The sequence below is a fragment of the Tetrao urogallus genome (genome assembly GCF_951394365.1).
Source record: "Tetrao urogallus genome assembly, chromosome: 14".
NCBI classification, from domain to species: domain Eukaryota; kingdom Metazoa; phylum Chordata; class Aves; order Galliformes; family Phasianidae; genus Tetrao; species Tetrao urogallus.
In genome coordinates this window covers 1,096,919-1,110,348 of record NC_136827.1, presented here as the reverse complement: position 1 = coordinate 1,110,348, position 13,430 = coordinate 1,096,919, and the positions used below count along the sequence as shown (strand labels likewise).

Below are 13,430 nucleotides of genomic sequence, written 5' to 3'. Positions count from 1 at the left end.
CTCTTATTTTTAATTAGCACAGTAATTAACAAGAGAGGCGAACAGACACATAGTGTTTCTGAGTGTGATAATTGGTGCCAGAGAGCTTGCATGGAAAGGGTGTGTGATCCTTCCCAGCACGTTTCTATGATAACAATTAGTCACTAGCTTTATAGCCTTCTCAGCTGGGATTTACAGCTCCTCCTTATTTCCCATGATGGACACACTGGGATAGAGCAACTTCAGATGGGCTTCAAGCTGCATTAGCTTTTGGAGGACTCTCCCTACTTCCTAACAGCTCTGAGGGAGAAGAATGCTACCAGTGCTCCCAATCCCTTCATCGTGCTCCCAAGGGATATGAGTTCTCTTGATGTGTTGTAGTCCTCTTGGTGCATCCTTAATGACACCACATGAAATGCAGGATGGAGTACTTCTCCAGCTTTACCAGGCATGCGAGCTTCTTCTTGTTATTGCAAAGGCAGGTCCCCAGACTCACTCAGATGCAGCCACTGTTGCGCTTTCCTCTTAAATCAGTTTTGTCTGGATGCATGATAGTCTAAATAGTATCACAGATTAAGTCAGTTTCTGTCTTTCCCTTCCTTCCATGCATTGCATGCATCTGTCCACCCATCCATCCATTTGGGATTGTTACCATCTCTCTTGTCACTACTAACATCAGCAACACAGAAAGGTCCAGTGAAAACTGTCATAGGCCAAGCAGACATAACTGGGAATACAGCTTGCAGTGGAATTACCAGGTCACAGCCTGACCCAGTGGCTGAGCACCAGGTGAGAAGGCATCGCTAACGCTGGGATCCTAGGGGCAAGCAATGTACCTGAGGGACTGGAAGGAGTGGAGCCTCTCCTTGCCCCCTCCTCCCCCTCATGCAAGAGGTTGCAGACAGGGGAGTAGCATCTCTTTAGACAGAGTTTGAGCCCCTTTGAGTCATCACCAGTCACTAGAAGGGGTGAGCCAGTTTTCCTTCTTTTTTACCTGCTGTTGCTCTTCTTTACCTCTGTTGCTCTCTTCATATGATGGAACTTGAACTCCTCCATGTGCTGCCAATATCTCTTTTTCAGCTGGAGCGTTAGCAGGCCTCTGATTCTCAGTATCCCAGAGCCTAAGGGTATACAGAAAGAAAAAGGATGACCTCGAGCCTCCCACAGAGCTTTCTGCCAGATTCTTCAGGCTGGGCTTTTTTCCTTATCTGCAGTGCAGTGTACTTTTTTTATGTCTTGTCCTGGCCCATGAACCACCTCCCTGTTTCATTTGCTCAGAGGTTTGTCATTGCTCAGACCCCGATTTGAAGTCATCCTTCTTCTGGGTCAGTTGACAGAGAGGACTTGCAATCAGACTGAAATGCAGAATGTGCACTCTTGAGAAAATGGAAACTTTTAAGAAAGCTTGCGTTTCTTTTTTGCCAGTTGGTGGAAACACAGCTTTTGTTTTGTTGATCAGATGATGTCCATCTTGCCTTTTTATTCCTCAAAAAATGGATCTCCTACGCAGGGAACAAACGGCTTACAGGAGAATTTGGATTCTTTTCCTATGTTTCTCAAAACCTTCCTCTGCTCTTTTGTCCCACTCAATGATGCCATCAATGTAGTGCAGGTGTTCAGGAGCTTCTTTCTGTTCCAGTGCAGTTTAAATCATTCCTTTGGAAACGGTAGGGACGTGTATCCAGCCCTGGGGCAATCCATACCAGGTGCACTTCTCCCAGTCTGCATACGTATCTGGGGGTTACTCCAGTGCAAGTGTCACACCTTGCAATTTGCAATCTTGAACCTCATTAGGTTCACACAGGCTCACCCTTCAAGTTTGTTGAGGTCCCTCTGGATGGTGTCACTTCCTTCTAATGTGTCAACCTCACCGCTCAGCTTGGGGCCATCGGCAAACTTGCTCAGGGTGCACTTGAGCTCATCATTGATGTCACTGATGAAGATGCTGAAGAGCTCTGGTTGCAAGACCGACTGCTCATCACTGGCTTCCACCTGGACACAGCGCTGTTCAGCACAAACCTCTGTCTATGGCTTTCCAACCAATTCATTATCCATCCTATCGTCCTCCACACAAATCCATACCGCTCCAATTTGGAGAGAAGAATGTGGTAGAGCACCATGAGAAAGGCCTTGCACAAGTCCACAGGGATGACAGCACTTACGCTTCCTTTGTCTCATGCTGCTGTTCCTGCACCACAAAAGTACATTCAACTCACAAGGGCTCGCTGTTCAAGCTTGTCCAGATCCCATTGGAGACAACCCTTGCTTCTAAGTGGGAATCAATTCAAGGCCTCTTGCAGGACTTGCAGCAACTGTAGGGCTTGTCGAGGGAATTGGAGCAGCCACAGAGTGTGTTGAGTGGGTTGGAGCAGCCACAGGACTTATCCCAGGGAAGGAAAAACCTCAGGGCTGTCACATGAGTTGGAGCAACTAAAGCAGCTTTTGCCAGGGTTGCTGAAACCACATGGCAAATAATGAGAGCTGGAGCAACTGCAGAGAGCGTTAAGAGGTGCTGCAATTGCAGGGCCTGTGTCTGTGCTGGAGCAACCACAAGGCCTCTCACGGGTGTTGAAGAAACAGCAGGGTTTGTTGCTAGGAATGCAGAGACTCCGTGGCCTGTTTTAAGGACTGGTGAAACGACAGGGCCTGCAGCAGGATTTGAGGCAACCACAGGCTGTGATGGAGGAGCTGGAGCAACTGCAGGGCAGATAGCAGGGTTGCAGTAACTACAGGCCTGTGGCGGCAGTTGGAGCAGCCACAGAGCACGAAGCAGGGCTTGGAGCCACCACAGCAACTGGCACAGGCCTCAAAGCAACCACAGGCACTGCAGGGAGGGAGGAAGAAACTGCAGGGCCTATCTGAACATTCTGAACAATTCCAACCAACCCCTGGGGAAGGATCCACGCCCCCTTTGGGATAGGTCTCTCCCCACTTTTAGAGTTCTGTGTGATGTCACATGGCAGAGAACATCTCTCTGGCCAGTTCAGGCCAGCAGGCCTCCTTCTGCCCTCTACCAGCTTCTGGTGCACCACCAGCACGCTCACTCTCAGGGCACAATCAGAAGCAGAAATGGCCCTGGCTCTGTGCAGCACCGCTCAGCAACAACTCACTAGTCACTGTTCTAAATGTGCTTTTCCTCCTAAAGGCCAAACAAACCATCATATCAGCCACTACAAAGCAAGTCAGCTCCATTCACACCAAAAACAGGACAATCAGCAACACAGAAACGTCTTACAAAAACCAGCTGTAAGCCAGCATCAGCACATCCAGTTGGAATGCAGCTCCTCATTCATGGCACACAGCAGTTACAGCACCACCTGCTATTTGTGCCCTTATGCTCCTACCAATGCTGCTGATTCGCCCCTACGACCTCAGAGAGAGGAAGGGGGACCCGTCCCCTTCTTTTACTGTACCCTGATGGCTGGCACCGCTGTGGCAGGGAACAGATCCGGATGAGAAGAGCTTCCCCAGACGCTGCTCACCATGACTGCCCTCATTTCACACGGACACAGGGACCTGAAGCTGTCCTTCAGCTTCCGGTGTAGAAGGCTTTAAGAGCAACACTGATCCTCAATGCATCTCTCCAACAGAATAATAACTTTGCACAAAAGAGTGAAGCTCAGACTCTTTCAGACTTCTCAGCAGACTTTATTGGTTTCTGTCCCCAGGCATTCAACTCCAGGAAATACATGAGCAAAGGGAAATTCCACATTGCTTTGAATCTTCTATTATCTAATATTCCATAATCCTGACATGTTCCAGAACCATTCATTTACACTTAACTCTGCGAAAAGAATGAAATCAACCAACCAACTAACCAAACCAAACAAAAAAACCAACAGAGAAACAGTGCATAAAAACAGATGTATGAACATGAAAGCTTCAGTATTAGAAAATTTTTCTTCTCCTTATTCACTTAATGCTTAGGAGCAATAGCACTATCACAATTAGATATCACGCCTCAGTAATCCCAGCATGCATCCACCTCCAAATGTAACAACATTTAAATATGAACACGTGAATAAAGTACTGCATCAGAGGAGATTGTCCTTGACTTCTCACACAGCACATCTCTGCTTCCCTGGCGATTTTTGGTACAATGTTGGTGCCTCCTTCATTTCAATTGGAAGAGATCAGCCCACGAGGACCGAGATGCTTCTCCTTCTCCTCCCTTACTGATGGCTGAGCCAGGGGCTTTGATCCAAACTGGCATTCTCCTCTGCTGCCCTGGCACCCGTGCCTTCAGAGACGGGAGCTCCGCCCTGCAAAGAACACAGTGCAGGGCTGACATGGGGCCGTTAACGGCAAGCAGGTGTCAGCGAGAAACTGGGAAGGCTCATCTGAACCGATGTGAATGGGACACCACTCTTCCTGCCCAAAGGCAAAGAAAGAGGAGGGTGGAGACACAGCTCTCGGACCCAAGCAGGACAACATTAAAACCCCGTAATGAACCCCTTAGCCCCTTAGCAAAGCCTTGCATATCGACTTCAGAAAACCAGAAATATTTTTGGATCAAGAAGAGGGGAGCAGACACTAACGGTTCCCTCAAGAACAAATACCGTGCTTTAAAGACAACGGTAAAAAGAGGATAAAGGACGTGAGAACTCAGATAGCAACGGAGGGGAAACTGACTCCGAGGTGACAGCAGTTATGCCGTCGCCGATGCCGTGCAGGAGAAACGCGACGCCACCCATCACCGCCACGGCCTCGCCGCAGCTCCCCGCCGTCGCACAGCCGCACTCGGGGCCGAACCCTCCCTCGCAGCCTCCGTCCCCGCCTCCCTCCGTGCCCCGCACCGCGCTGCCCCCGCGCTCCCCCTCGGCCCCCGCGCGGGGCTCCGCTCCCTCACCTGCACGGCCCAGTCGCCTTCTTCTTGGCCGAGGCCGGCCGAGCACAGCGAGCTCCGCCGCTCGGCCGCGCCGTGCGGCAGCCCGGCGGGGAAGCAGGGCAAGAGCGGCCCGAGGAAGCGGAACTCGCTGTCGACGGTGCCGGCGGCGAGGCGGACGTCGTAGACGTAGCTGCGGGGCAGGGAGCCGGCGCCGCTGTCGGCGGCGGAGCGCGGGAAGGCGGGCAAGGGCCCCGGCTCGCCCCGCCGGGCCCGCCGCACGTGGGCGGCCACGGCGGCCGCCGCGCCGGCCACGAAGAGCGCGGACACGCAGGCCAAGCAGACGCTGAGGTACAGGGTGAGGCGGCCGTCGGGCTCGGCGGCCGGCGCCTCTTCGCTCGCCCGCAGGCGGCCTTCGGAGAAGCCGTCGGCCAGGGCGACGGCCAGCGTGGCGCTGGCGGAGCGCGGCGGCCGCCCGCGGTCCCGCACCAGCACCACCAGCCTGTGCCGGGCCGCGTCGCGCTCGCCCACGGCCCGCGCCGTGCGCACCTCGCCGCTGTGCAGCCCCACGCGGAACAGCCCCGGCTCCGTCGCCTTGGCCAGCTCGTAGCACAGCCACGCGTTCTGCCCCGCGTCCGCGTCCACCGCCACCACCTTGGCCACCAGGTAGCCCGCCCGCGCCCGCCGCGGCACCAGCTCGCCCAGCGCCGCGCCGCCGTCGGCCGGCGGGTGCAGCACCACGGGCGCGTTGTCGTTCTCGTCCCGCACCAGCACCCGCAGCAGCGCCGTGGCGCTCCGCGGCGGCGAGCCCCCGTCGCCGGCGACCACCGTCACCTCCACGGCGCGCACCTGCTCGTAGTCCAGCGGCCGCACCACGGACACGGCCCCGCTCTCGGCGTCCACCGACACGGCGGGCCGCTCCTCGCCCTCCTCCCGCACCAGCGCGTACCTCACGCGCCCGTTCGCGCCCGCGTCCGCGTCCGTCGCCTTCACGCTGCCGATCCGCACCGCGCCCGCCTCGTTCTCGCTCACCCACATGCTGTACGCCGCCTGCGTGAAGCGAGGCGCGTTGTCGTTCACGTCGCCGACCCGCACCCGCACGCTCTCGCGAGCGCTCAGCCGCGCCCGGCCCCGGTCCGTGGCCACGATGCTCACGTTGTACTCGGCCGCCGTCTCCCTGTCCAGGGCCGCGCTGGTGCGCAGCTCGTAGTGGTCGGCGAACGCGGCCGTCAGGCTGAACGGCACGTCGCCCTCGACGGCGCACTCCGTCCGCCCGTTGTCGCCGGAGTCGCGGTCCCGCACGCTCAGCAGGGCCACCACGGTGCGCGGCGGGGCGTCCTCGGGGATGGACGCGCTCACCGAGCTCAGCTCGATCTCCGGCGCGTTGTCGTTCACGTCCAGCACCTCCACGTGCACTTTGCAGTGCGCAGACAGACCGCCGCCATCGCTGGCTCTCAGCACCAGTTCGTGGAACTTTTCTTCTTCATAATCTAAACTGCGTGAGACACGAATCTCCCCCGTCTCCGGGTTCAGTTCAAATAGCTGGTGCGATTGCTCTGGCATCTCTGTGAACTCGTACCGCACTTTGCCGTTGGTTCCTTCGTCGGGATCCGCGGCCGACACCCGCACCACCAGCTGCCCCGGGGGGCTGTTCTCGGCCACGCGCACCTCGTACACCTCCCGCGAGAACACCGGCATGTTGTCGTTGGCATCCAGTACCACCACCCGCACCTCAGCCGTGCCCGACCTGGGCGGCGAGCCCCCGTCCGTGGCCGTGAGCACCAAATGCAGCTCCCGCTGCTCCTCGCGGTCCAAAGGACTCTCAAGGACGAGCTCCGCGTATCTGCCTCCCACTTTACCTATTCCCTGATTTAGGGAGAAATGGGAATTCGGGGATAGGCTATAATTCTGCAAGCCATTCATTCCAACGTCCTTATCCTGCGCGTTTCCTAAATGGAGGTGAGTCCCAGGAGACGCCGTTTCAAGCATCTCAAAAACCATCTCCTTCTGCGGGAACACGGGGGAGTTGTCGTTCACGTCGCGAAGCTCCACCTCCCCGCGGATCAGCTGCACCGGGTTCTCAAAGAAAAGCTTGAAGAAGAGCGCGCAGCTCTCGCTGTGCGGACAGATCCGCTCTCGGTCCAGCGTCTCCGTGACCGTCAGGACGCCGCTGTGCGGATCGAGGCGGAAATGCTGCTCGCTCCCCTCGGACACCACGCGCGCCTTGCGAGCCGCCAGCTGGCTCGGAGAAAGCCCCAGGTCCCGGGCGACGTTGCCCACCCACGAGTCCCTCGCCATTTCCTCCGACACGGAATAGCGCAGCGTCTCGGCCCCGCTCTCCCACACGCAAACGCACACGAGCCACAGCACCACTCGCCTCTGGCCGCCGCCGCTCCGGCTCCCGCTCGCCGTCCCTCTCCGCCACGGCCGGCCTTTCCCGGCGCCCTCCATGCCTCGCCGCCTCGCTCGCCGGCCCCGACGCGCCGCGCTGCCGCTCGCCGACCCCAAGCCGCCGCACTTTGACAGCGCCTCGGCCCCGAAGCCCCCCAGCGCCCGGCTCCGTGCCCCGCCGCCCTTCCCGAGCGGCTCGCACGGCTCTTCTGCGCGCCTGCGCCTGAAAGCGCGCTGCGGCCACAGGGAGCTGCCGCTCCGTGGACAACATCCCCACCCAGCGGCGCGACGCCGAATTGCTCCTTCTCCGCCTTCCCACCAGTTCCCGGTTCCAATCTCCTTTCCTCCTGCACACGCGATCCCAAATCTCAATGTAAATACTCGCCGCGTTTGGCAGCAGGCTTGTTGCCCTCACACGCACTGCTGCTCTGGGTATCACTTCTCAGGTCTCCGCGGCGAATTCATTTCCTCCGTTCTGTTTGGTCTTTGCAAAGTATTTTCTCACTGCTATTCAGTTCATTGTCGTACTTTCCTCATTTTCCTTTTTCTTTCTTTTCGTTTTCTTTTAATCCCTTATGGTAATTAACATTATAGTAATTAACATTATCTGTTATAATAATTAACAGAGCAGTCCTGACACAGAGTGGTACGGAATGGGAGAATAGCTGCCAGAGAGCTTACACAGAACTGTAGGCAAATGATTCACCATCAAATGATTCACCATGACTCCACCATGCTGTCATGCTCAAGTCATAATACTCTTCCAGGACAGAATGCTGATCCTGTTTCCTTCACAGTGTGTATATCAGCACGCCTTATGGTTCCAGGCTTCTAACGCTTTCCTGTTTGAAAGTGAGCTTTCTTCCCTGACATGACAAACATGTCCTACCTTGTGCCTATTCTGAAGTGTGGCATCACACAACAATGCTCTCAGATCTCCTAGGACACCGAAGGGGCTGTACACTTTGCTGCAACCCTGGCATCAGTGATTCACTTGCCTAAACCTTGTCAACAAGCAAGAATCTCCTCATCAAGGCATCCTGAGCAGGGCGAGATTGATTCATAGATTCATAGAGGTGCTCTGATTTTCTGATCATCTTCATACCTCCTCTGCTTTTGTTTCATTCGTTCCATGCCAGTGTTGGTGGGCACCAACCGGGACAAAATATTCCAGGTGGGTCCTCATAAGAGCAAAGCAGAGGAGGACAATCACCTCCCTCACCCTGCTAGCCACCTCTCTTTTCATGGAGACCACAGTACAGTTGCTCATCTCTGCTGCAAGCATGCATGTCTGGCTCGTCTCTGTGCACCTGAAACTTCAAGTCCTTCTCCACAGGGCTGCTGTCAGTTACTTCTCTCCCAGACTGTAATCACACTCGGAAAGGACCTGACCCAAGTCCAAGGCCACCTCGTGGACGTGTGGAACCTCATTCAATTCCCATGGACTCACTTCTCAAGCTGTTCCAGGTCCTCTGGAGAGCATCCCCACCATCTCTTGCATCAACTGCACTACGCACACCAGTGTCATCTGCAAAACTGCTGAGGGTGCACTTGATCCCGCTCTCTCAATCCATTGATAGAGATGTTGAAGAGCGCCGGGCCCCACACAGACCTCTAGGGGGACACCACTCATCACTGCTTTCCACCCGCACATAACGCTCTTGACCACGATTCTATCGCTGTGAGCATCCAACCAATTCCGTATGCACTGAACAGCCCAGCCTTCAGATCCATACCTCTCCAACTCACCCGTAAGGACGTTGTGTGGGACCATGTCAAAAGCCCTGCGCAAGTCCAACTGCATGACAGCACTCACTCTTCATTTGTCCAATGCTGCTGTTACTCCACCATAGAAGGACACCAGATTGCTCAGACAGGATCTGCCCTTGTTGAAGCAACGCTGGCTGTGTCACATCACCTTCTTTTCTTGCAAGTGTCTTAACATGGCTTCTGAGAGGATGTGTTCCCTGATCTTCCCCGGCACAGACATGAGGCTCCTGGGTCTGGAGTTTCCCAGCTCTTCCTAATGGCTAAGACCCTTGACCATCCTTTTCTAACTCTTGTAAACAGCTTGTAGCTCTTAATTGTAGCGTTCCCGTTGTGTGAATCTTCTCACCACATTTCCATGAGAACAAATAGGTTGATTTGTTGTAATTTTCAATGCTGTGGTTTCCAGCTCTGGCTTATTTCCCATGATGTATGCATTGGGATACAGGATATTCAGTTCCCGGTTCGAATCTCCTTTTCTCTTGCACACACGAGCCTGAAAGTGAAATGGAAATACTCGCCGCGTTTGGCAGCAGGCTTACTGCCTGCTCACAGAGTTCTGCTCTGGGTATCACTTCTCAGGTCTCCCCATCAAACTTTTTTCCTCCGTGCTGTGTGGCATTTGCAAAATATTTTGCCATTTCCATTGGTGCTGTTGTCGTATTTTCTTCTTTTTCTCTTATTTTTAATTAGCACAGTAATTAACAAGAGAGGCGAACAGACACATAGCATTTCTGAGTGTGATAATTGGTGTCAGAGAGCTTGCATGGAAAGGGTGTGTGATCCTTCCCAGCACGTTTCTATGATAACAATTAGTCACTAGCTTTATAGCCTTCTCAGCTGGGATTTACAGCTCCTCCTTATTTCCCATGATGGACACACTGGGATAGAGCAACTTCAGATGGGCTTCAAGCTGCATTAGCTTTTGGAGGACTCTCCCTACTTCCTAACAGCTCTGAGGGAGAAGAATGCTACCAGTGCTCCCAATCCCTTCATCGTGCTCCCAAGGGATATGAGTTCTCTTTATGTTTTGTAGTCCTCTCGGTGCATCCTTAATGACACCACATGAAATGCAGGATGGAGTACTTCTCCAGCTTTACCAGGCGTGGGAGCTTCTTCTTGTTACTGCAAAGGCAGGTCCCCAGACTCACTCAGATGCAGCCACTGTTGCGCTTTCCTCTTAAATCAGTTTTGTCTGGATGCATGATAGTCTAAATAGTATCACAGATTAAGTCAATTTCTGTCTTTCCCTTCCTCTCATGCACTGCATGCATCTGTCCACCCATCCATCCATTTGGGATTGTTACCATCTCTCATGTTACTACTGACATCAGCAACACAGAAAGGTCCAGTGAAAACTGTCATAGGCCAAGCAGACATAACTGGGAATACAGCTTGCAGTGGAATTACCAGGTCACAGCCTGACCCAGTGGCTGAGCACCAGGTGAGAAGGCATCGCTAACGCTGGGATCCTAGGGGCAAGCAATGTACCTGAGGGACTGGAAGGAGTGGAGCCTCTCCTTGCCCCCTCCTCACCCTCATGTAAGGGGTTGCAGACAGAGGAGTAGCATCTCTTTAGACACAGATTGAGCCCCTTTGAGTCATCACCAGTCACTAGAAGGGGTGAGCCAGTTTTCCTTCTTTTTTACCTGCTGTTGCTCTTCTTTACCTCTGTTGCTCTCTTCATATGATGGAACTTGAACTCCTCCATGTGCTGCCAATATCTCTTTTTCAGGTGGAGCGTAGCAGGCTTCTGATTCTCAGTATCCCAGAGCCTAAGGGTATACAAAAAGAAAAAGGATGACCTCGAGCCTCCCACAGAGCTTTCTGCCAGATTCTTCAGGTCTTTTTTCCTTATCTGCAGTACAGTGTACTTTTTTTATGTCTTGTCATGAACCACCTCCCTGTTTCATTTGCTCAGAGGTTTGTCATTGCTGAGACCCCAGTTTGAAGTCTTTCTTCTTCTGGGTCAGTTGACAGAGAGGACTTGCAATCAGACTGAAATGCGGAATGTGCACTCTTGAGAAAATGGAAACTTTTAAGAAAGCTTGCGTTTCTTTTTTGCCGGTTGGTGGAAACACAGCTTTTGTTTTGTTGATCAGATGATGTCCATCTTGCCTTTTTATTCCTCAAAAAATGGATCTCCTACGCAGGGAACAGACGCTTACAGAAGAATTTGGATTCTTTTCCTATGTTTCTCAAAACCTTCCTCTGCTCTTTTGTCCAAGTCAATGATGCCATCAATGTAGTGCAGGTGTTCAGGAGCTTCTTTCTGTTCCAGTGCAGTTTAAATCATTCCTTTGGAAATGGTAGGGACGTGTATCCAGCCCTGGGGCAATCCATACCAGGTGCACTTCTCCCAGTCTGCATACATATCTGAGGGTTACTCCAGTGCAAGTGTCACACCTTGCAATTTGCAATCTTGAACCTCATTAGGTTCACACAGGCTCACCCTTCAAGTTTGTTGAGGTCCCTCTGGATGGTGTCACTTCCTTCTAATGTGTCAACCTCACTGCTCAGCTTGGGGCCATCGGCAAACTTGCTCAGGGTGCACTTGAGCTCATCATTGATGTCACTGATGAAGATGCTGAAGAGCTCTGGTCTTAACACCGACTGCTCATCACTGGCTTCCACCTGGACACAGGGCTGTTCAGCACAACCCTCTGTCTATGGCTTTCCAACCAATTCATTATCCACCATATCGTCCGCCACACAAATCCATACCTCTCCAATTTGGAGAGAAGGATGTGGTAGAGCACCATGACAAAGGCCTTGCACAAGTCCACATGGATGACAGCACTTACGCTTCCTTTGTCTCATGCTGCTGTTCCTGCACCACAAAAGTACATTCAACTCACAAGGGCTCGCTGTTCAAGCTTGTCCAGATCCCATTGGAGGCAACCCTTCCTTCTATTGTATCAACTGCACCACTGAAATAAATGTTACCAGCTATCTTGCTGAGGGTGCATTTCATCCCACTGTCTAGATCCACTGACAAGGATTTTGAGGAGCACTGGTTCCAGCACACACCCCAGGGGACACCACTTGTCACGGGCTGCCATCTGACATGGAGCTCTTGACCACAATCCTATGTCTGTAAGCATTCAACCTTCTCCACTGAACAGTCCACCACTCATACACATCTCTCTTTAACTTACAGATGAATATGTTGTGTGGGACCATGTCAAAGTCCTTGCACAGGTCCATGTCGATGACTCCACTTACGTTACGTTTCGTTCGTCTAGTGATGCTGTTCCTGCACCATAGAAGCACACCAGGTGGATCAGACAGGATCTGTCCTCACTGAAACAACACTGGCTGTGTTGGATCCCCTCCTTTTCCTGCATGTGTCTTAACATGGCTTCCAGAAGAATCTGCGGCTCAATCTTCCCCGGCACAGACATGAGGCTCATGGGTCTGTCGTTTCCCGAGCCTTCTGAGAAGGCAACACCCTCGCCCATCCTTCCCTGCATAACTCTTGTAAACAGCATGTATCTCTTCATCGCAGAATTCCAGTTGTGTGAAGCTTCTCACCACATTTCCATGAGAACATATGCACAATATTTTTCTAACTTTCCATGTTGTGGTTTCCAGCTCTGGCTTATTTCCCATGATGATGTATTCCATTGGGATACAGGAACTTCAGATGGGCTTTCAGATGTGCTGCCTTGTACAGGGGCAACTGTAGGACTTGTCGAGGGAATTGGAGCAGCCACAGAGTGTGTAGAGTGGGTTGGAGCAGCCACAGGACTTATCCCATTGAAGGGAAAACCTCAGGGCTGTCACATGAGTTGGAGCTACTAAAGCAGCTTTTGCCAGGGTTGCTGAAACCACATGGCAAATAATGAGAGCTGGAGCAACTGCAGAGAGCGTTGAGAAGTGCTGCAATTGCAGGGCCTGTGTCTGTGCTGGAGCAACCACAAGGCCTCTCACGGGTGTTGAAGAAGCAGCAGGGTTTGTTGCTAGGAATGCAGAGACTCCATGGCCTGTTTTGAGGACTGGTGAAACAACAGGGCCTGCAGCAGGATTTGAGGCAACCACAGGCTGTGATGGAGGAGCTGGAGCAACTGCAGGGCAGATAGCAGGGCTGCAGTAACTACAGGCCTGTGGCGGCAGTTGGAGCAGCCACAGAGCACGGAGCAGGGCTTGGAGCCACCACAGCAACTGGCACAGGCCTCAAAGCAACCACAGGCACTGCAGGGAGGGCTGAAGAAACTGCAGGGCCTATCTGAACATTCTGAACAAGTCCAACCAACTCCTGGGCAAGGACCCGTATCCCCCTTTGGGATCGGTGATACCCATTGGCAGCCCTCATACCAGGTGCCGAGCAGACCATCCCATGACCAAACAACCCCCAATTTTTTGTTTGCACCAGCCTCTCAGCCATGTGTTTGTAAGGTTGGTTTTCCTGCTCCTCTCACTGTCCTTCCCTGCCACCACAGCAACACAGGCAAATACTGCTTGTATG

The 13,430-nt window shown here is 53.2% G+C and overlaps 1 pseudogene across 1 annotated transcript; it reads right to left on the bottom strand.

Moving 5' to 3' along the window:
- Window positions 1–4,151: 4,151 nt before the first annotated feature.
- Window positions 4,152–7,466, bottom strand: LOC306951837 (protocadherin beta-15-like; annotated as a pseudogene). The gene is made up of 2 exons: window positions 4,829–7,466; window positions 4,152–4,241 (listed from the first exon to the last, which is right to left on the bottom strand). The product of its transcript is annotated as a protocadherin beta-15-like (transcript).
- Between the last annotated feature and the right edge of the window lie 5,964 nt (window positions 7,467–13,430).